Source organism: Onychomys torridus, chromosome 3 (genome assembly GCF_903995425.1).
Source record: "Onychomys torridus chromosome 3, mOncTor1.1, whole genome shotgun sequence".
Lineage (NCBI taxonomy): Eukaryota > Metazoa > Chordata > Mammalia > Rodentia > Cricetidae > Onychomys > Onychomys torridus.
In genome coordinates this window covers 88629633-88652665 of record NC_050445.1, presented here as the reverse complement: position 1 = coordinate 88652665, position 23033 = coordinate 88629633, and positions in this window count along the sequence as shown.

Here is a 23033-nt window from a genome sequence, read left to right as displayed (position 1 = left end):
GTGTTCAAATTGACCACTAAGATTAGCCATTGCAAAGAGTATCCACTCACACAAGTTTTTCTCTGACCTACACATACCTGTTATGGCATACACCAGTGCATGCCCCTACACAAACACACAAAATGACTAAGTGAAAAATTTAAAAAGATATATTTTTTAAAAATCTAGAAGAAAGGAATTTGGACCTTTTCATCATAACCTCTACCCATCCCTGAGAGTTTGGCAAATAGTTCCATTTTTGCCCAAGATTCAGATTCTGTTGCTTCAGCCAAAATTGTAACTGATAAGATTGCTCTCTCCAGGGTTTTGGTACTGATGACAGCATCATCCAGAAGGACTTGGTGCTAAACTGTCACTATATCATTTGTATTGTTGTATTTCATCACAGCACAGGTACCATTCCTTGGTTTGAAAACTTATGATGTCTCTATGAAAACTTGGTAAGCAATAAAAAGGGATAGAATTAGTTGGGAAGGCTGGCTAGATGACTTGTGGGTAAAAGTGCTTGCTGCTAAGCCTGATGACCTAAATTCAATCCCCAGAACCCACATGGTAAAAGGAGAGAACCAATTCTCATAAGCTGTTCTCTAACCATACATATATATGCACACCCATACACACACACACACACACACACTCATGGTAGACAAATTGTTTTTAATTAGAAAAAGAATATAATAGGAATACAATTTTAGGTATGTCTTCTTTTGAAATTTGTGATTTGTATTTAACGGGAAGACTTTAATACAAATTTGAATCCACACTATTTTGTTAGGTCATGTAGTCAAAATGTTTATGTTTAATGATCTTCCCCTGTGTAGCTGATTGGCCAAACAGCTTTATTTATCAACCAATCAGAGCAACACATATTCACAGCATACAGAGAGACATCCATAGGACCCCTGTCTTAGAGTTTCTATTGCTGTGAAAAGACACCATGGCCATGGCAACTCTCATGAAGGAAAATATTTAACTGAGGCTGGTTTACAGTTCAGAGGTTTAGTTCATTACTGTCATGGTGTGAAAACATGACAGCATGCAGGCAGACATAGTGCTGGAGAAGTAGCCGAGAGTTCTACATCTGAATTGGCAGACAACAGGAAGAGAGAGTAAGCCAGTAGGCCTGGCTTAAACATTTGAAATCTCAAAGTCCATTCCCAGTGACACATTCTTCCAATAGGGCTACACCTACTCCAACAAGGCCATACCTCCTAATTCTTTCAAATAATGCCACTCCCTACGAGCCTATGGGGGCTATTTTCATTCACACTACCACACCCTTCAAATCAGCAATAGAAAAATGGGTTTTTTCAGCCTGCAAATTTTTTTTTCGTTCATAATGCAGAAGAAACAAACATTTTCCTCTGAATAGACACCCAAAGTTCTACTTAACTAATTCCTGGGATTTTGGAGCATTCTCTTTGAAATTCCACCAGTCCTCTGCAAACCTGCAAACACTTGTCATTGGACATTTCAGCATACAGTGCTAGAAGTTAACACTTGCCTGAGGTGCACTTTAGGGGAACAGACCATGGGCTAATTGTTCCTGTGTTTTTTCTAAACATGTACTCAGAATTGGAGATTCTTACCCACCACTTTAGAGAGGGAAGAAGTCTTTTCCCTGATACCAGTCCTTTTTAAAAGAACAAGAGGGTCAATTAAATAGTGACTACAACATTACTTCACTCCAGTTTTCCTCTTCAGGCCTTCCTTTACACAAACGCTATGTTTTGCTGAACCACTGGTGAAACAGCAGCAGGATCAGCTGCACCAAACAGAAGCCTCTTGTGCTGCTGCTAACCTGGGCTCCTTACTGATGCTCAGTCAGCCTCCCTTGCCTCCCTTTTAAATGAGAAAATAACACCCGTGTTTTCCAATCTTGGAAAAATAGTGAGAAGCTTCTGCTAAAGTAATTGTGTATGTAACAGCACTCTGAAAACTACTGTCTGAGGGGCCACACTTGCCTGGAGCAATTTAATGATCCCCAGGAAAGCAACCACTTAAGTGCTGTAACAGTCACCATGGTCAAGAATAAAAGCAACGGGGCTGGAGAGATGGCTCAGCAGTTAAGAACACTGGCTGTTCATCCAAAGGACTCAGGTTTAATTCCCAGATTCTACATGGCAGCTCACAACCATCTCTAGCTCCAGGTCCAGGTGCTATGACACACTCACTCATAGTTACATGCAGGCAAAATACCAATGCACATAAAATAAAAAATAAATTATTAAAAATAAAAAGAATAAAAGCAATGTGCTTTCAACTGAGGAGATAGCACTTGTCCATCTATACAAAGGTTTGAAAAATAACTATACTCCTTGCTGACAAGACTGGATTAAAACTATAGCTTGATAACTGAAGGTAAGATAAAAATAACAATTTTGTTCAAACATTTGACAATATGCTGTTTAGTCTTTAATCTACTTTTCATCTCTTTCTCACCTGTGTTATTCTCCAAGGATCACTACAGATGCTTTATAATGTGAGGATTTATAATAGAAAAAAGAAAAAAAACTAACTAAAGGGCCCAAATAGGAAAATTCTATAGTTAAATTTTATGATGTTGACACAGTGGACACTGTCATAAATTACATGTTTAGAAATGTTCAGTGAGCTGGGGAAAATGGCTCTGCTCTACTCTGTCGAGCATATACACATATGTTGATATGTGTATGTATTGTGTGTGTAAAACCCAATATTTACATGTATCACAAAATAATCTCATGTGAACTCAGGACATCTAAAAATATAAACAGAAGTTATTTTCTTTTCTGTACTTTTTTTTTTTTTAGAATTTCCTAGAGTATGTGGGTAGTTTCTTTTGTTATCAGAACTTTTAGGACTGCTCATTGGGATGATATACAATCAGGATAAGAGAATATGCCTGCATGTCTTAATCCGTGGCTTACATAAGAAAAGCATTGGCAGTTCAAGGGCTCTGCACTGTGGCACTTCCGAGGACTGGCTGCACATAGTTGGCTGGGCCCTGACTATCCAAGTCCCACATGACAGTCGTCAGTGTCTTGTTCTCCTGGAAGTCTTTAAGAGTGAGTCTGGCAGAGTTCCTTGTTGCTCCATCTCTGCATCTAATTTACATGGCAGAGGGCACACTCTCCCAGCGAGCTGCTGTGAAGTTTTCAGTTTGTCTGCCTCCCCATGGAAGACATTTACCTCAGAGACATGGGTGTGTTTCAGAGATAAGGATGCTGTAGTTCACTCGTTGATGGAAGTCGTACCATTGTACCTTTTATTTCCACTGTATCAGTCCTCAAGGGAGCAACCTCTCTGTTGGCTACAGCTGACATGGCATTCTATGCAAAGGGAAAAGAGAAAGACAGAAAAAAAAAAAGTGGCCCAGAGAAGGCCTTTTATCTAGTTTTGACATATGTAAACTAAGACCACAGAATAAACGCTCCACACTGTCCATTGTTCATATTCTGAGTTTTACAGCAATCGATTCTTAGTAGTTTACTTTTCTACTTCAAGTTAAAAGCAGAGCAGAAATTTGTTATCACATCTTCCAAAAATATAGAGATCACAATTATTACTTTATGCCATATTTCATAGAAAAGACACACTTTAAAAAAGTAGCAAATTCATCACACCAAAACTCCTTAAAAATTATCTCCCTCCTATAACAGGTTTCAAAAGTGAAATAATTTTAAGAAATCTATTAAGAATTGAATTTTCATGGTGGTATTCCTAGTCAGCTTTACAGAGATCATCATACTGGGAATTGCACAGTTGCAGCTGGACCACCAGTGTGTGTGTGTGTGTGTGTGTGTGTGTGTGTGTGTGTGTGTGTGTGTGTTTGTATGTGTGTGTGTGTGTGTGTGTGTGTGTTGTATGTGTGTGTGTGTGTGTGTGTGTGTGTGTGTGTTCAGTGTATGTTTGTGCGTGCACACGTGTGTGCTTTGAGAAGAGTCATGCTGTGCAGTTCAGGCTTCAATGTCGCCATCTTTCTGGCTCATTTCTAAGTGAGTCCTAGGGCTCACACACTTCCTTCCACTGTGCCCGTTGATGACTAAAGACACCTTGGTGCTGAGAGGAGAGCTTGTGTTCTTTAGCTCTAAGGAAGTGAGTACTAAAATGAGAGATCAGGTTAGGTTGCAACAACAAACCTGAGGTGGCCAGCAGCGGGAAGGCACCTTTAAGTCTGGGGTGGACAAAGGCAGACTGTTAGAGATGAAGCTCAAAGAGGAAATGCCAACAGGAAAGCATAGTAACGTGTGTGAGAAGTGAGAATGACAGAAAATAGAAGAACATTGGGCCCCGACTCAAGAATAGTAATTCATCTGATTCTAGTCTTAATAAAACAGGAGCGATAAAATGGCTCGACTCTGATATATCCAAATGATGGCTGAAATAAGTACTCAATGGAGGGATGATAGGCAGTGAGAAAGGATGTTCGTTTTGTGAGTGAACTGAAAACGTAACAAAAAGCCTGTCATGCGCCACTGCACTGCATTTTGTTCCAAATGTTTAGAGGAGAGGTGCAGTGAGCTGTGAGCCAATGCTTGGAACTTCTGACCTGGAGTCAGAAAAGATGCTATGAATATCATCTAAATCATTAGAACGGAGACACCCACTATCAAAATGTGTTCACAGTACACAGCTGTGATACCTAACATGTAGAAAGAGTCTATCCAGGAAGCAACTGTAAACATACTCAATTATAGGGCATGCAAACAAATTATTTCCAGAGAGTTCCAAGAAGAGCAGCTATTATATCTATATGTGTCTGTTTGATTTTTTTTTTACAAGCATGTTTTATATTACACCAGCAAATTTTATTAGTTCAGTGGCATGCTTTTCTTACATTTCCCTGCTAGGATTAATCATAAAATTATAATTTTCACAAGTCTTAAACAATGGTGTATTATATAGCTGACACATCTTAGATTTAATGAAATCTAATTTTATAAAGTTAAAAGCAAACCAGGAAATCCACATAACTCCAAATTGTTAGCAACCACTGTTACACAGAAAACGACCTGACAGTTGGGATGCATAGTCTCAATTTACTCATAAACAGCTTGTAACTGAAGACTCCCTCACCTGTTGGCTAACTGTGCACACCTACACCCAGGTTCACCCTGTTGAGTTCTTTTCCTTTTCATGCTAACAGCTGAGATCTCAAACATCAGAAGAGAAAATCTTGGGCAGGGAGATGTCTTGACAGATAAAAGGGCTCACTTCACCCGGAAGACAGATGACTTGAATTTGGTTCCCGGACCTCATGTAAGACCCTTCCTTGTGGTGGCATGCAAATGGATCCCAGCAATTGTACAGACAGGTTGGAGGCAGTGGGAAGAAAGTGTGTCAGAGGCTTATGTGCTAGCCACCCTGGTATGCTCAGTGTGGCAGAAGCAAGGGAGACCATGCCTCAACAATGTGAGGGCAAGAATCAATACCCCAAAGTTGTCCTCTGACCTCCACAAGCACAGTGTGGAATGTGGGAGTATACACGTGTACACACACATGCACGCACACACACACAGCATACATACACGTGCACCAGTGTTTTCAAAATAAAACCTTGAAGTAAACCCTACACAATTTCAGGAGCATAAACTGGGATGCTGACAAATTCATATTTCTGACAATGTCCCATCCCAAATTATTGACTAAATTCTCATGACATAACATTCTTCATTGCAGGTTGCAGATCAGAGGCATGATGTTCTCCATATGGCTAACTGCCTCACAGATCTGGATGGTTCCATTCTGCACCAGATGAAGCATCTAGGAGGTCTAGGGTCTATAATATCATTAGATGAAATTATGAATAGTTCTTGGGAAATTCTTAATGAGTAATTTCTTTTTCCCCACATATTTGCCATTATAGCCTAAACCCTGAAGAAATTTGTAATAAAGTGTATTGTATTCCCTTTTCTTCATTAGTAAAGACAATAGGCATGTCATCCATGTCAGGAGAATATGGTACAAACTTGCAATCAGGTATATGTGCAGAGTTTCTCAACAGCCAATGCTAACATACAAAACACTCAGATCTAGCGATGTGATGTATTTTTTTATCCTATAGACCATGAAATTATAGAATCTCCCATAGTTCTAACATATCATCTCTCCTCTTAAATCATTATAATCACCAGACCCATCTCATGCCTCAATCTCTAAATGATAATGGAAGCAGAATCACCGTATAATCAAGGAAGCTCTCAAGATTCATTTTCAGAAAAATATGATGCTCACCCTCACTAAGTAGAATTCTTCATTAATTAACAGTGTCATTGATGGCAGTATGTTACCCACCACCAAGTTTCTGAAAATCTTACTTTATAGCACCATAAAAATCAGAATCTGTGGAAAGTACTCTATGAATAAATAGTCATATTATAGTCAAATAGGAACAATGGTCTGAATAGACTATTTTTTTTTTTTTTAATCTCCATCCTCCTTATTCCTAGGAAATGGCTCATACTCCTGGGAACTAAGTGCATGGGCTGGATTTTATACCACCAGCCTTCCTTTCAATGGAGGGCTTTCAATAGGAACCTGGGTATTAGGTACCACAAGAAGTATATTAGATAAACACTGCCCACTGTCTACCCTGCACTCCCAGATGACTGTCACAATGTAGACTGTCTGGTCATCTCATTCCCCAGGTAGAGCTTTGCTGTCATCTAAATGATGCCATACATGTATGTTTTGTGTGTCTCCTTTGACCTACACAACAAGGATGAGACCCAAGTGGGTAGAAGAGAGTGTATACAAAGATACTCATACACAAAGTACAAGACCCTACCATACAATCTGTCCTTTGCAGGCACCATTCTCGATCATTTATACAATTCTGACTCTTATGCATATGTGTGAGTGTGTGTGTGTGTGTGTGTGTGTGTGTGTGTGCGCACATGCATGCATGCATATGCACACGTGCACACACACATACACACAGACACACATATTTCTTTCTGTAACTTCTGATCACATTTACAGCAAAAGCACCATCCTTCAAAGTCAGTATATAGGAACCTGCTTCCTTAATTGTGATGTGCTCATATGCTCTTCTGTATGGCTTAGCCAACTCCCTACAAATGTTCACCAAGTTCCTCTTAATGATGTACTAACAGACAGTGCTCTAATGAACAAGCTACACTGGTACTTTGCACACATTACTTTCATTCCCATTCCACCTACACCCACATGCCTTTTCTTTAGAAGCTTGTACATTCTGTTCCATATGACAAAGCATCCTCCTGGCTGCTCAGGGACAGTGCCATTTATGGTGGAAGTTTTTTGACTTTTGGCATCAAATGCCTTTGTGTCTATATACTGAATTTGATACTTAACCCACATAATCAATGCTTTTTCAGCCATGACATCCCAAGTTCCCTGCTGTGAGAGGCAGAATGGAATGTGTATCACAGGTTTAATGCAGTACCTGGCATGCAGAAACACTCTGCACTGAGACATTGGCATAGTTGATGCAGAATTCCCCTCAAAGGGCTAGTTAGCCTACCTGATGTAGCCATTGTGAGCCAAAACCCAGAAGACAACAATTCCTTAATCAAAAAGGAAACACCTTGCCTGCCAGCCAACAGTGTTAAGGGATAATTTACAATCAAATGGGTCCAGATGACAGTGTCCTGTGCTAAGCTGAGAATGAAATGGTTATTATTATAAAGGAGTGTGTTTTATATGTCCTCAGCTATATTGATTTGCTTTTATCTTCATTTATAGTCCAGAAAATGATAGTCATTGAAGATTTGAATTCATGCCGGCTCACCATCAAAGCTACTGTTTTTAATTAACTTGTTACTTACCCGATTTCTAATGTGACAACCTTCAAAGGGAAAACACCTTGCTGGAAAAAAGTGAAAAATTAAATATGAAAAAACATGTGAGGTGATCATTGGGTGGTTTTATGATCTGGTCCATCTAACACAGTTCATTCTCTTCGTTGTCACATAGCAAACAGCATCTCCTCTATCAAGGAAGCCATTGCCTTTGTAGTGGCAGGTATTCTTTACCATGAATTTGTAAGCAGTATGCTGTGTGGCAAGACCCATTCTGCATCCCAAAGCCAAAGGCTACAGATTAGAATCTGTACATGTCAGTACAACTGGGGTTTTGGATAAGGGTGTTCTTTATTATAATGGGTCACCCTGTGCATATTGGAAGTTTAAGAGTCCCCTTTGTCCCTGATGGGACAAGCAACTTTCCAAATATTCCCCTGAGGGTCAAAATCATCTGTGCAAACCACCACTCTAGTCAAGCTTTGCATGTATGTAAAGGACTGGGTGATGGCTACATTTGCCATACCTCACTTTGATGTAACTTCACACACAGAGAGACCATTATATCCAGTCCGGGACCATTTCTTGACTCAAATGGTATTTGTGTTTTTATAGTCATTTCTTTATTCTTGGGTCAAATTAGGGCTTGAATTGCAACGTCAAAGCACATATGTTAGGCAATATATCCAAAGCCCAGGGGAATCTCTGAAGTAAGAAAAAGGAAGTTTCTTAATTCACAGTTGGTGCTGCAACCCACATTCATGAGTTAATTTACCTGTTATGTTTTAAATACATGCATGAGGATGTAGCTGTGGAGCATCCTCCACAGAGCATTTGTGAAAAAATGAAGAAAGAAACAAATTCAATAACTCAACAAATAAAAGCCACTTTGTTGGGATAAATTTTCTTGACCATATGCTGGAAGGCACCTGACTGGTGCCTGCCTGCTGCCGTTGTTTAGACAGCTTTAAATTTAAAGCCGTTTTGTGGCCTCTGCAATGAGACTCTTGGATCTAAATTCCTGGAAGTGTGCCATTTCACTTCCTCCGTCAGAGCCCAGTCTTCAGAACTCCTCATGTCTGTTGCAGACCACAGTTAAGACCTTTTACTTGTCATGATCTGATGAGTAGAATATGACCAAGACAGAAAAAGAAAAGCCAAGAGAAGCCAACTGGTCCTTTAAATTGTGACAAAGGAAATCGGTTCTTCATTGCTGGAGAGCTGGACATGTTCCTGGTAGTATTCTATTCAACAGTTGAACAGTCAGATAATTGCATACCCAGGGCACAAGATTTCCAGTCCACACACTCAGTAAGAGCTCCTACCAGGAAATGATAGAGGAAATACAGCCAGCAGCACCACCTAACAGCATCTTTCCTGCGTCATTGCGTTAGTGAAGTGCCAATCAGTAAATGATGATTGATGAGGTTCCATCTGACTTGTGTTCATGCGGCAGTGCTCTTTCAATGGACCACTTTGTGTGCTCATTCAAACAGACACAGCCTTGGATCTCCTTTCTCTTTTCCCTTTGTTTTCTCTTTTAACGTCTGTCTAGTTGTCTATCTAGGCTTTTGACATTTTGTTATAGCAACTTGAAGGAGCAAAGAGTTGTGGTTATGGCAAGGTCAATTTTATTCTACAGTTCTTTACTATACTCAAGCAGGCAAAGGGGATGAGAACAGGAAATAGGAGGCAGACTGGTAGAGAAAAGACGCCAACTGTTCTGAGAATGTCACTGCTGGAGTTCTGGAATGCCACACTAGCTCTCATTCCTGTTTCTTTCCAGTCTAAATGAACACCTCTGCCTGTAGGCTGAATGTGACTATGTGTACCAAACAGAGATGAGGGACCTCATTTGTTTGGCCAATTGGACTCACCTGCTCCTCTCTTTCCCATACCTTACCCCAGTTTCCACCTTAATCCACTATCTATAATAAACCTGTCTCTGAAACTCACCCTCTGTGGTCTGTGAATTTTATTCTTCAACTCACAAGACAAGAACCAGAAAACCACTGGCTCAAGGTAGCTTTGGAGGCCACCGAGTTTTGAAGACACTAGCTGCCTGAGAAAGGTTCTATAATTCTCAAGACACCCCTAAACTCCCCTATCAAAAGCATAAGCAAGAATCCCTAGCTTTATTGTGAGCATGATATATGCCAGGAGATACAAAGAGCTTCATATACCTTGTATCTTTTAATTATCGTGATAGCCAGAAGAAAGCATATGAAAGGTGTATAACAGCACTCATCATAAAATAGGAAAAAACAAAAATCATCAGTCAGTATCTTTGTCTGACAGGAAGAAAAAAAGAGAGACAATAATCAATGCTAATAATAGTAGGAAATGACCAGGACAACCTATGTGTTGTTTGTGGAGGTAAAAACAGAACTGTTGACGAATGTGCCAAATGTTAATATGTACACATTGCATGAGTCATGAGGTTCTTTCCTTAAGAACTGACTCAACAGAAATATTTCATGGCTTTTAAAGACATTCATACCTACAGCATAATATATTTAATTTTTAAAACTTCCAACAAAGAAAGCTAGCAAAAAAAATCTATATATGACAGAACAGACAATAAACTGTGTTGTATTAACTGTGTTGTATTAACACTATGTAACATTAAATGCTATGGTCAAACTCTATTTGTGGCCTTCCCAAACATAATGACAAAGAAGCTAACAGATGAATCCAGGTTGCATGATTTTTTTTGTTTTTTTGTTTTGTTTTGTTTTTTTGAGACAGGGTTTCTCTGTGTAGTTTTGGTGCCTGTCCTAGATCTCACTCTGTAGACCAGGCTGGCCTTTAACTCACAGAGATCTTCCTGTCTCTGCCTCCCAAGTGCTGGGATTAAAGGCATGCACCACCATTGCGTGGCCAGGTTGCATGATTTTTGTATGTACATAGAGGAATCTATGAAGCTAGAAGTCACAAGAGTGGTAAACATTGGCAAGATAGTGCTATTGGACTGGGTGTTGTAACTGTGGGTCTATTCTCTTTGTAAAAGTAAAATTCTCCTTAACATTTGATTTATGAGTATACACTTTTTATAGATATGATATTCATTAAAAATCCTGAATATCAAAGGTATTTTCAGGTATTAGGGACTACTATGCTCTCTTGAGCCATAGATGAACATGTAGAAAGTTGAAGAAGTTAAGAAACCTGGGTATGATTAAATGAAGAACTTAAATGTTGGTAGATTTACCATAAACTCCAGACTACCAATGACCACATGAAAAGAGTCTAACTTTCTTTCTGTCTTTAATGTCCTTCTCTTGTCTTTGATTATTTGATATAATAAAAGTCAAAGAAGTAAGAAGGCTCATTAGGAACCTTTCCCATGATGGGGCTTATGTTTTCCCATCTGGTGACAATCAGGAAAACAAAAAACAAAAACCCTGCTTGGCCACAAGTGTTGGGTAACAGCCTTTACCCTTCAGGAAGCTCCTTAAACAGGAAAGTAAACAACTCAAAATAGCTTCAGGAAGTCCCTGAAACTGACCAGATTCACCAGGTCTTTCCCACCTAGAGTAAGCAATGAAATCTCAGAGTCCCTTTAAGAAGTGAAGCCCAGGAACAAAGAAGAGTCTGAAAAGAGACCAGCTACCTGGAAGAAGCAGAAACCTGCCCAGATGCCTGGAAGAGGTTACCAACTGAGTCACTTAGAAAGAATATTCTCCCACCTGTTGAGCTGCCTGCAGGTTGTGCAGTGTAATTTAGGCTCCCAACTTGGTGAGCTGTCACCCATGCTTAGGTGGGCTTTGGTGATGTAGTTACCACTGAGTCATTTCTGCTCCTGAAAGCAACCCTTCATCCATTCCTGTAAGTAACCCCAATAAAACTTGTTGGTTCATCAAGTTGAACTTTGGTGCTATCCTTACATTGGTCTGTTGTGGGTTCTCTCTTTGGGATGAGTAGATGTGTGTGCTGTGTCTCCCCAGGAAACATTTTATCACACAACAACTAATGACCCCAGAGATACCACATATTACAGGCTACTGTGTTTTTATTCGGAAAATGATGTGTTAGATTTTAGGGCAAGTGTCCCCATCTAGGTCTGATCACGTGGTGAGAAAATGACAGCTGAAAACCTGTCCACAGATATGGTTGGGTGTCCTGGATTGTGGGTTGATGTGACAGTGACTGGAAGACCAGGGTGTGAGATCTCCTCAGTGTAATATAAGTTGAATGGCAAAGAGGACTCCAGAGGGCAGTGTAGGAGGGAGGAGCAGGGAGAAGGAAGAGGAAACAGGCAGGTTCCTCCAGGATGATTGTGTAGGAGGCAGTCAATGGCTATTTTAATAAGAATCAGAGTGACACATCTTCACAAGAACAATTAAAGGCCAGTGGTGACATGGTCTGATACTATTTTCAGAGTATGGTCACAATGTGTCTGGCTGTATCATCGTTGGGTATTTGAAACACAGACTGGGAGGTCTGCACTTCATGACCCCTATCTGAAGTGGACCCCATACATCTGAAGGTATTTAATAAACTAACTTAGATATGGCTCTTGGATCATTGGTACACTGGGAACCACTGGCTGGTGAAGAGCTATCTGAAACCAGATGGCAGACGTAGGTCTTATCACTTGCTGCAAGCCCTTGAAGTACAAAGGGCAAGAGAGGAACAGTGTGGCAGAGGGCGTTAATTCATTTCAAAAGCAACCCTTTTGCAGGCTAATTTTTAATATAGTTTTTAAATTGCTTTACAAATATAACTCTCATTAAAATATAAGAAAACTAAGAAAAAAAGAAAGAATAAAATGAATCCAAGGGAAACAAATTCATTCCTTAAACACATACTTACATGTGCATAAACACAATTTCTTAAGCCCTCCCTCCAGGTTTTCTAAACAATTTTAGCATGATGGAATCCTGGAATTAACTGAAGAAATAACTTAAAATGAGTGTTGATGTGTTTTAGGTGTTGAAAAGAAATGATAGTGGCAGCAATGGCTTGGGACTTCTAAGCGTGGCATAATAAAATGCTTTCTGTATCTTGACTTTCTTAATGATAGACCCTTCCCCAGTGCATGCCTAACAATTATATCATGGGTATTCTAAACTACTTAGAACATAATTGAAAATCTTACTTCATCCTATATGATTATCTAAAAAAACATTTTTAACTTTTAGTCTGCTTTGAAGATTCTGCCTTTCATGATTAAAGTTACTGATTCTGTAGCCTCACACTGGGGTCAGATCTTAGGGACTCTTACTAGCCAGGCAGTCTAGCCAGAAAGGAGAGCTTTGGTGTCAGTGAGGGACTGTCTCAAAAACTAAGGAAGCAATAGGGGAAAGATATTGCAATGTGAAATTGTAGCCCCCATATGTGCCCAAATATGTGGACACATTGTCACACATAAATGAACACACTACCCACACTCCCAGAATGAATATAAATACAAATAAAGATAAGGAAGAAGAATTAGTACATACATGTGTGTATGTAAATCTATAAATAATTATTTAAATGGATATTGTAGTACTAAAATCAAAGTATCTGAATTTTAGAAGTTTGACAAATTTAACAGAAAATTGAACACAAGGGGAGACAGGATTGGGACACTAAAGGTGGGTCAAGAAAGACATAGGAACTGAATGCCACAGTAAAGAAAAATCACAGAAGAACCAAGGTGAGCATTAAGAGCCACACAGAGTGGACCACAGTTCTGTGATGTAAGGAAGAGGAATCTTAGAAGGAAAGAAGAAAGATAATACATAAGGCAGTTCCTCACTGAGTACAACATAGTATCCTTTATAGTTTTGTTGATGAATGTCTCCTTAAGGCCCACAAAGACACAGTTTAGCAGGCTGGGCCCTAGGGAAAGGACTTTAGGTTATTGGGAGAGTGAGTTATTATACACAGACCATCTTTGCAGTGTTTGCAGAACCCTTTAACACTTAAGAGAGGATTCATCTCCACCTGTTCCATCTTTCTGTTCCTGTCAGTGACGGGAGCACTGTTCAGACACCTCCTCCTGCTATGACATTCTACCACTGTGGCCCAGGATGATGGGGTCTGCTTGGTCATAGGATGTGAACTTCCTTGAGTGTGAGCTAAAGACACCCCTCTCGTTACCTGCGTTAGGTATTTTATTGGAAAAATACAACACTGGCAAGCATACCAAGTCGCATCTTCTGGAAGTTTACAGAATTCTCAGAAGGCTTTATAAAAAGAAAACCCAACACAGTGTGAGAGTCAGAAAGGGGCAGTTATGAGTCTTGTGACATGGGGTGTGGGGGTGCACAAGCACTGAAAAAAAATGCTTAATAAGTCTTAGTTGACACAAGTATTTCCTGCGTGGTCTCCCACTGCCGCCACTATTTTGCCAACTGTTTCTGTAGAAATTTCACAACATGATTAAACCTGTGAGTCAATTACCTCCTAGAATTGTGGAATGTTCTTATGAAAAGGAGCCTTAGGAACCATCTAGTAAAATAGTTTTCAATTGAGCTTTGCCAGTTCCCAGGACTTTCATTTTGTCCCCATTGAAGAGGACCATGATGAGAGAGGAAGACAAGTGTGTGAGGAGGCTCCAGGGCACCCATCCGCACTCTACATAGAGTTACCTTGCTTTTATGCATTTTGCTGTTTGCTCTGACATTTCATTTGAAAATAGTATTCTTTAGATAAAAAAAAAAGTGATTGTGGAATTTTGAATCTAATTTCTGGCCCCCATCCCCTTTGTTAGACACAAAATAATTGAGGCCTGAAGACACAATGTGACCTTCTCAAGGTTACACGGCTAATTAATAACAGAACAGGGACCAGACTAAATGTCTTCCCAATTCAAGTTCACGGCCTCTCCTAATACATCATCCTGCTTGTCCTCAGATGAGAATTTATGCAAAATGAGCTACTTTTGCAACATAATCATTAAGAACGTGGACTTCCAACCATGCTATTTGAATATTTGTTTTGAACTGCTATGAACCCATTATCTTGCTCTCACAGCAAACTGGACATAATTGAATACCATTGTCTTTCCCACCCCTCTCCTTTCCTGTAATTTTCACCTCGTCCCTCAATCCACCTCATACTTGCTTGAATGATGCAGACATAAGGTTCTCTCCCAGGCCTGATTCTTCTGTTCTTCTTAGTTTATGGTTTCAAGTCTAGCCTAAGATCTTCTTATCTCTGTTTCTGAAAGTCATCACAGCCTGGTCATTTGTCACTTAAGGTTCTCAGGTAATTAACATATAATATTTACTTTTATACTGCCATTAAAACCAACACCTATTTTTATTAACAAATTAAGGAAGCTCAATAAAGAGGTACACGAGACTCAAATATACACAAGGATAAAACTTGTTACCTCACCCTTGCACTCCAAAGTGCAAATGGCTGTCCTGGGGGTGCAACGCATTTTCTTGGATACCAGTGATAGAGTATATACATAGCAGCATATGAGTATTCATTTTCACCTTACATTTTTACAAAGAGGGAAATATACCTCAACACTTGCTTGCCTCATGCTGTCTTCATTTAATACTGTTCTTCGATACAACTGATCACAACTCAGTGATCAGCTTCCCCCTTCTGCTGGCAGCATAGTATTCCACAGTGGGAATGCACTCAAATACTCAGGGCTGTTCTCTTCCTAACTGACACTTAGCTTCTTTTGATATCGAAAGAAGTGACGCAGTGAGTGGCCTGCCTTACCATAGTGTCAGTGTAGAGAAACAATGTTCTTTTTCTACAGCTGCTACTAAATTGTTCTTCGAGTCTGGCTTGCTTATTTAATCTCTGCTCACGTCTTCTTCACGGATGTATATAAACTTTACATTTTCAACAACATTCTCAGTTAAAATGCTATCACACGGTATGTGTCTTTTTCATCTCAGGTGTGCAAAACAGTTCAGTGGGTGCTGGGGATTTGAACTAGGGTCTTTGTGCTTGCACAACAGAGTCTTTGCTGACTGAGACATCCTCATAGCCCCAATTACATCCTATATGTCTTCTCTTTTTTTCAAACTCAGGTGAATACTCTGATCTCATTTATTTTTCATCTATCCAACCAGTGTTGTTGGAATAGCTTTCATTTAAAACAGCTCCTCAGACACACTCATGCCTATTTATACTTGTTACCTTCCTGCTATTCTTAAATATTTAAAACACAGAATAGAAGTTACTATCAAAAATTCACAAAAATCATCCCAACTCTAAAAGCCTGGTGAAGGACACAGCAAGTCACCTGGGTCTCCACAGAAAGAGGTTACAGAGCCACTTCCTTTTCCATGGTTCTGTTACTTCCTCAGTCATTTGACAACATAGACTACAAAACTGGGCTTAAAGACACCTTCGAAAAAGCCAACTTCACTCATTAGGTGAAGAATAAAGAAATCATAATAAAAATATGCTGTGATTGGGAAAATGACTGCAGAAGTTAAGAGAGACAATGGTGACCATAAGTCACTCGAGTCTCAGGACAGTGGTTTGAGCGCCCATATCAATATTTTATGCATGTTTTATTTGCCTATTTATTCCACAGTTCAATAAAATTACATGTTGCCATGGAAACATGAGAAATCACAGATACCTGTTCTGCTCAGAGGTGCAGTACTCCACTTTTTTTTAATGAAACACACACATCATAGGGGCTTAAGCCTTGCAGTTAGTCAAAACTTTTACAAATCAAAATTTGCTATGAGTGTTCACTAGTTGCTTTTTGTATTTACATAGACCCAGCAAAGGCTTTAGAATCTCCATATAAAAACATCAGCATGGAAAAAGCATGGAAAAAATATAAATCTAGAACAAGGCAAGTAGCATCTCTGTCCTAGCTATCTGAAGATAGTCTTTTTTACTTTTAGAAACAGCATCTAGGGTAGGACCCACCTGTGGGTGACATAAGAGTCTTTTGAAAAGGAAGAAAGAGTGATGATTCACATTCCATGGTAGGGGGATCAGAGGGCAATGTCATGAAATAAAGCCAACTGGCCTGGACCAGATACATGGGGACTCTATAGTCAATTCAGAATCCATTCCTAGGGGACAGAAAATTCCATACCAAGATTTCCTGGAGTCCAGCCCCAGGGCAAACATTACCAAGTGATGTCTGTGTGTGTCAGAGGTGGAGAAAACCTTCAAATCTGCTAAACGTGGAATAAAGCGGAGAATAACTTGAATTAAATTCCTGTCCCTACTTGAAATAGACTCTGACTGTGCCTCTGTACCTGGCCCTGATTTTTGCATGAAAATATTCCTTTTGTCCCTATCTGGTGCTAGCCTTCAAAAAGGAATGGGGTTTAAAAAGCAGGAAATAATGTGAGATTTTAAGCAAACAGTTCAATATTCTTTTTAGAATGCTCTCTGTATTCAAAAGCACTTTGATTTATATCTTTGGGAGTCTTTGAAACTGTACCTCTTTTAAAAGACCATCCCTGATTTTGGGTCTTTGTTCCTTTATGAGCTTTGTCCCTGATTTCTAATATAGAGACCAGAGAAGTATGTTGTTAAAGGAAGGAAAAATAATTTTTTTTTTTTTTACAAAGCCCAGCAAACTGTGTTAAATATGCTTTTGAAAATTAAGTTTAACATAAAGTTCAGTATAACCACCTCCATTCAAAGTATTGTCTGTGCTAAATAACTCTTTCCATAAAAATAGCCTTTGTTTTCCTGTAATGTAATTAAAAGTGAACCCAAAAGGGCAGCCATAAATCAAGGTGCACAAAGGCTGAGGAAAATACTATAATTAATATTTAACATAAGTTTTGATTGCTTTTAGAGTAAGCATTAAAAATATCAATTAGAATATATATTCAAAGTTTTCTTCCCTTCCCATTACACAGTGGAAGGGGCTATTTTTAATTCTGGATACTCCAAACCAAATAATACCGAGTCCCTAATTAAATAAAGGGCTGCAATTGAATCGAGAGTTTCTGCTGATGTCATACATAATGAGAGAGCTGCTCGAGCCATGAATGAATGGCAGCTGAACCCTGAGAATGAATTGCAATGTTAGGATTCAATCAGAGACCAGGTATTGTTATTTGTAATAGGTGTATAAAATGATTATTATTATTTTTAAATACAGACAAGGAGAAGGAAATGTGAATTCAAAAATATCAGAGGCAAAGAGGCAAAAAGAGATTAGAAAGTGTGTTATTAGAGTGAATATACTGTATGGAAAAATGAAATGCACAAATTTACCAGTGAATAATTGGTTTCTGTATTACATATAGACAAATAGCCAGGTCTAACACTATCCATATCTGTGTGTGGATACTTGTGTGGAGAAAGACTCTAAAGGTAACAGCTTTGCAGGCATTTATAATATCAAAAAGGAATTTATTGTATAATGAAAGGGGAAATGGTATAAATTTAACTTATCCAAAATTCTATAAAAATAAGAAGAAAGAAAGAAAATGCTGTGATTACAGCCTCTACCAGAAAATATCCAAGGATCTCTTTTCAGAAACTTATTTTCAGAGGCACATTTTAATCTCTACATATGGTGAATCAAACATGTGAATCCAATATGGCTAATTATTTATTATTGTTGAGCGCTGACCATATGCTTCATTCAACATAAGGCTTGGAAAGTAATGTGTCTTCTACCCTCAAGGGCTTCAAATGCTAGTAGACAGTGTCTGACATCCCCCCCCCCCCTTCTTTTCCACTTCCCAGATCAGATTGCCACTGTGATCTGAGTTCGAGGGACTTGGGTCCTAGTACTCATTATTCCCTCTCTCAACCTTTGCAGGCCTCAGCCTCGGGCAGAAGGTTGTATCCAGCATAAGAGGTACACTCCTTAGAAAACAACTGTGTGGGTACCACATCAAACGGAAAGTAAGACAGGTCTTCCAGAAGTCTTGAAGGAAGTGGGGAGGAGAGGGAGTCTCTAATAATTTCAGCCAGTGGCTGTACGGTGAGTCTGTTTGATAAGAGAAGTGATGAATAGAACAACACACAGACATTTCTGTAGAAAAATCTCCTTCATTCTGTAGAACCCACATTTTGGGTTATATTCTTCATCAGGTGAACACGTAACTGCTGTAATGACTTGGCTCCTGGTGTTCAGCTCCCTATCAATCTCACCCATCCAGAACACAGACCGAGACCAGGAAATGAGCAGATCTTTCTAAACCATCAAAGGCTCCACTCTGATGGAGCAGTGAAATCCACTCCTCATGTTTGTTAGTTGTAGACAGCATAGACACCAGACTGGGAGCTTTTTTTTTTTTTTTGTCATGAGGCCTTAGACTAAATCCTCTATACATCTTTGCACTACAGATGTTCACAATAATTCATCCTTCTAGAATCAGTGGTTCTCAGCCTCCTCAATTCTGAGATCCTCTAATACAGTTCCTCATGTTGTGGTGACCCCCAACCATAAAATTTTTGTTGCTGCTTTGTAACTGTAATTTTGCTGCTGTTATGAATGGTAAGGTAAATATCTACATTTTCTGATTGTCTTAGGAAACCCCTATAAAAGGGTCCTTTGATCCCTAAAGGGGTCATGACCCACAGGTTGAGAACCACTGTTGTAGATACTGTCTGTGGAGGTGTACTAGAATGTTCAGTGCACAGTCATGGGCAAATCAGTCTTAATTACTCATTGAATTGTGAAGGAAATGAAGTGGGATTTCACTGATTTACTTGCTGCGGTACTTTGAAAAAAACCTTTTCTTTTTTAAGTAGTTCCAGACTTTCAAAATCCTTCACAAAGGCCATGGAACAGCTCAGTCCTAGGATGCTTGCCTAGTGTGCATGTGGCCCTCACTTCAATCCTCATCACTAGAAACTATTGTTGCTTAGAAGTACATCCTAATAGGAACACCACCTACCATCACATCACTGTGTTCAAAATTGTCTGACATGCTCTTTGATTTTTGCCAGTGGTCCAACTGATGTCATTTCCTCTCCCAGGACTGCAGATGGTTTAGTTCTTACGTCTCTCTTAACATCTGCTAACCTGAGACAATATTTGGCAGATGATGTGGAAGATGAGTGACTAGTTATTTTGTAAGATGTCTCTGTGTCAATTTCCAATGGCTGCTGAAATAAATGGCCAGATTTACTGCCTGAAAATGGCATATTTGTGTTCTTATGATAGCAATGAATCTTACAGAAGGAAAATGAAGACCACAGCAGGGCCACACCCCTTCCAAAGGCTTGTATCTTGAGTTTCTAGAGGTTTCCCACTGTCCTTGGCTTGTGTCCCCCCTAGTCTGTCCAACTTCTTGTCATCTTATCTCCATCTCAGACAATGACTTATAGCTGCCCTTGAAAATGGAACTTCATAGAAAAACAGAATCTAATGTATTAATCAAGGGTAGTTAGACTTCCCTCATCAAGAGCCTTTTTACATAATTGTATTCCTATATATTTTCAAAACAGAGGTGGTAGAATGCTAAAGAAACAGCAGTTCTCAGCTGGAGAGATAGCTTAGTCTATAAAGTACTTGCCTTTCAAGCACAAGGTCCTGAGTTCAATCACCAAAGACAACATTTAAAAAGCCAGGCCTGGTGGTGGGCACCAAGAGAGTAACCACTGCCCCAAGAATGTGGATCTTAGCCTCAGAGCCACTTCATGTAGTTTACATTGTTTTCTTTCCCAAATGGGACCACTAGTCACATTTCTCCATAAGTTTATTCAGTTTAATAAATACAAACATGTGGTATAAAATACATAATGCACTTTGTAGAAACATCATAATTTAGTTGTATAATTTTTAATGTTTTTGAATTTGATTTTTTTGTTTCCATAACTAAGCAAACAGGAAATTTTAACTGAAATGAAAGATAAGCTAGACCTGGTGCTGTATGCCTATAAACCCAGCACTTAGGAGATAAAGGCCAACCTGGGCTATATAGCAAGGCCCTATCTCAAAAGAAAAATTAAAATCAAATGTCTAATTATTCTATATTTACTTTTATATTCTTAAAGTTGATAATTTCAGGTTCCTTTATGACAAAATGTAATTATAAAGAACAATAAAGGAAATCTTTTAGAAAATATTAAAAATTATAGGTCCACAGAGGAAAAACATGTATGTATTGAAAATATTAATATCAGCTATATTTCTCTAAGAAGGCTAAGTTCCACTTGATAGGGTACAGCATTCAGCACTCTAATGATGAATACTGTTTCTACAACTTTCCAGGAAATATAAAATACATTGTAAATATGCATAGCAAGAGGGAGAAAAAAATGAGCTGCTGTAGATTTAAATATTATATATGTAATCTTAAGATGTGCTTCTATAAAGATAGAATATCATGTGAATCCATATTGATATTTCCAATTGAACTGGGGACACAAATTTTTCTGTCTGTCGTTACCATTTCTTACCTGCTGAAATTTCTAGAATGTTGATTTTGGTTCTAGGTGTATGAGGAATGACAGGCTGTCACATAACTACTCATTCGCTTTATGTTCTGTCGTAAACACAAGTGTCTTGGAATAAGCCTAACCCTGCCATCCTCAACTGCAATGGTTGCTCCCATCCTGCTGCTATCATCACAGCTACACTGCCTGTGTTGTTATAGCATACAGCTTTGCTTGTACGTGTGTATACATGCTCACCAAAACTCCTGGGCACCTTCCTGGTGATTTCCTCGTTAGTAGAGGATCCCTTGGCTTTTGTGTGGATTCCTCTAAGGGCTTTGTTGATGACTGTGGTTGATGTGTTCTTGTCCTCTATTTTGGAGCTTAGGTTGACAGCTTGTTCACTATGTCGTACAGCAAATATCTGTTCATATTCTGTTGTCTAGTTGTTCAGCTGTTTGTGTGAGGAGATTGAGAAACATCTCCAAATGATGATAACATTGTAGTAGGCATCTCAAATGGTCTGTCCTACATAGGTTTTTCTTTTAATGCTTCATTTTATTTAGTCTTTACAACAAGCATAGCAACCAGAATTTGCGAGTACAGAGGCCTTACAAAAGAAAAATGCCAATCTAAGATGAAAAGGCCAATTGGTGAAAGAGAACTATTTGAACTCAGGGGAGCCTGACTCTATAGTCTATACTCTTAGCTACTTACTGCATTGCAATAATTTCATATTTGGTATCAATATTTCTTGATCATTCCATAGACTAGAGCCTTGCCAGTTATAGATCATTTCTGTTTAGTGAGGGCATGTTTTAGCACACTATCCAAGTTGCAGTAACCTTACCTCAGAACAGTAGCCCTGCATCTGTAATCATACATATCTAATGTCTTCTTTCAGAACTTTGAAAATCACTGCAGAAATTTCTACTGGAGATTTAAAAAAATTCCCTCATGTTACCTGCAAATGGACTGCTTTCAGCAACCTTTACTAAATACTAACAATAGGCTGGATCATTTGTGTGCAGAGAACAAGACAAATGGTCAGAATTCCTAGATTCCATTCGTGATTCTGTCATCAGCACCCTGTGTGGCCTCCTGAAAGCCCATTTAATCATATGATTATAGACTCCTTCAACACTGACATTAATTCACTCCTGCAGAGTTAGTCTCTGATATCTAATGTCCTTCGACATCATCTTGAGACAATAGTTGGAGCAAATATGATAGGAGGTACATAATGGACTGTGTATCAATGACATACAGGAGGCATGCATAACAGGGTGGAAATTAAATTCTGACAATAAAGGCATTGTTTCATTTCTTCCTTGGAGAGAAAAATGGTATTTTTGTTTTCAAAACTCCATTCAGCCATAAGTACTTCAGCAACAAGTGAATTTTACTGAGGGTTTCAGAATCGGGGATGAGATTTTATGTACAAAAACTTTCCAAGGGGAGATACTCCATTGATGTAACTGCCAATTTATGACTTTGAAATAAGAATGGAAAAGAAAACCTGAGGTTAGAGTTCCAGGCCCAGATTTGGATGTCTATCAATCACAGTTATCTTTCTACCTACCCATCCATTGTCTGTCTGTCTATTATCTATCTATCTATCTATCTATCTATCTATCTATCTATCTGTCTGTCTGTCTGTCTGTCTATCTGTCTATCTGTCTATCTATCTGTCTGTCCGTCCGTCCATCCGTCCGTCCGTCTATCCGTCTATCTATCTATCTATCTATCTATCTATCTATCTATCTATCTATCTATTGATATATCTATTGTCTGTTATCTATTGCTATTAACTCCAAATGAACTTGTCATTGTGTTATTTAGTGCTATAAAATCAATAGCACTCAGAAGGTTTATACAACTTTGTGTCTTTGCTGTGTTCTTATTTTCTATCAATTTGGAGTTTATACTGATGCTTTGTCATTGTGATGTGTGTGTTTGTGTGCGTGTGCATGTGCATGTGCGTGC